Source organism: Bison bison, unplaced genomic scaffold (genome assembly GCF_000754665.1).
Source record: "Bison bison bison isolate TAMUID 2011002044 unplaced genomic scaffold, Bison_UMD1.0 scf7180017864193, whole genome shotgun sequence".
Taxonomy (NCBI): Eukaryota; Metazoa; Chordata; class Mammalia; order Artiodactyla; family Bovidae; genus Bison; species Bison bison.
The window spans coordinates 330,428-332,683 of record NW_011494765.1 but is presented as its reverse complement, the minus strand read 5'-3'; positions in this window follow the sequence as shown (position 1 = coordinate 332,683).

The following is a 2,256-nucleotide window of genomic DNA, read 5'->3' as shown; positions in this document are numbered from 1 at the left end:
AACTCCTACAGCTCAATTCCAGAAAAATAAATGACCCAATCAAAAAATGGGCCAAAGAACTAAATAGACATTTCTCCAAAGAAGACATACAGATGCCTAACAAACACATGAAAAGTGTTTGTTTGTTAGATGCCTAACAAACACATGAAAAGTGTTTGTTGTGTAGCAAACACAACATCACTCATTATCAGAAAAATGCAAATCAAAACCACTATGAGGCACCATTTCACGCCCGTCAGAATGGCTGCGATCCAAAAGTCTACAAGCAATAAATGCTGGAGAGGGTGTGGAGAAAAGGGAACCCTCTTACACTGTTGGTGGGAATGCAAACTAGTACAGCCACTATGGAGAACAGTGTGGAGATTCCTTAAAAAACTGGAAACAGAACTGCCATATGACCCAGCAATCCCACTGCTGGGCATACACACTGAGGAAACCAGAAGGGAAAGAGAAACGTGTACCCCAATGTTCATTGCAGCACTGTTTATAATAGCCAGGACATGGAAGCAACCTAGATGTCCATCAGCAGATGAATGGATAAGAAAGCAGTGGTACATATACACAATGAAGTATTACTCAGCCATTAAAAAGAATACATTTGAATCAGTTCTAATGGGGTGGATGAAACTGGACCCTATTATACAGAGTGAAGTAAGCCAGAAAGAAAAACACCAATACAGTATACTAACGTATATATATGGAATTTAGAAAGATGGTAATGATAACCCTGTATACGAGACAGCAAAAGAGACACTGATGTATAGAACAGTCTTTTGGACTCTGTGGGAGAGGGAGAGGGTGGGATGATTTGGGAGCATGGCATTGAAATATGTATAATATCATATATGAAACGAATTGCCAGTCCAGGTTCGATGCACGATACTGGATGCTTGGGGCTGGTGCACTGGGACTGCCGGGAGCAGGAGCTCCGCCCATGGCAAAGGTCATGAGGAAGGAGGCTTGGCATACGCAAAGGCGGGATCGAGCCTCAGGAGTCCCCCTGGAAATTCTTGAGCATCTACCCCCAAAACCAGAGTCTGCCTACTTTCTGCTTTGTGCTCTCACCTACACCTCTGACTTTACAGGGGGCTGTCCCCCATTACCTCTCTCTGAAAAAACGGTTAACTTACAGCTCCAGTTAATAAAGTTCCTGGGTGTGATAGTGTTTCAACCTACAAACTCCTTTGGAAGTCCTCTAGCCTGCCTGAATAGGTTTTTCCGGCCACATGTGATTGCTCAGAGCCTCCCGACTGTGAGAGGCATGAGATGTTCTAAACTGTCTAAATACAGATTCCTTTGAGCAGTTAAAAGATTGATTAGAAATTGTATTGGTGAAGGGTTTTTCACTTGTTGGGCCAATGTTTGCTGCTAAGTCTCCATATCCCTCACCTGCTGTGTCCCTGGCAGTGTATTGATTAATATAATTGGTGTAAGTAGTAGCTTTAATGTTTGTAACCTGGGACCCTTGAGTTAATTCTTTTTCTTGTTATACCCCACCACACCTTTGCTCTGTAGGAATGCAACTTTATCTAATGCTTTTGGAGGGTGGCTCCTGACCAATCACCTTTAGAGAAAAATAAGTTTTCTGAAGAAAGGGTCTTAAAATGTTAACAGGCCTCCGGGCCAGAAGATGATGCAAATCTCCTAAACTTTTGCATATGATAAGTTTGCAGGAAGAAAGCCTGGCTTACTGCATGACTCTACCCCTTCCCCCATTATCCTCTATGCATAACTTAAGGTATAAAAACTACTTTGGAAAATAAAGTGCGGGCCTTATTCACCAAAACTTGGTCTCCCCATGTCGTTCTTTCTCTCACCTTCTGGCTGAATTATTCAGCCTCTTTTCTCCACTGAATTTCCACACTGAGCTATCCTTATTTAACGACTCTTTATATCCTTAATTAACGTTTAGTTAAGCAATTGTTTCCTGAGCCTCGCAGATGCTTAGAACCCAGAGGGATGGTATGGGGAGGGAGGAGGGAGGAGGGTTCAGGATGGGGAACACATGTATACCTGTGGCAGATTCATTTTGATATATGGCAAAACCAATACAATATTGTAAAGTTAAATAAAATAAAATAAAATAAAAAGAAAATAATCCTACTTTAATTGCATCAAAAAGAATAAAATACCTAGGAATAAATTTAACCAAGAAGATGAAAGACCTGTACTTGAAAAGCATTCATGAAAGGAATTAAAGATGACACAAACAAATGTGAAGATATATGGTACTCAGGGACTCATATTGTTAAAATT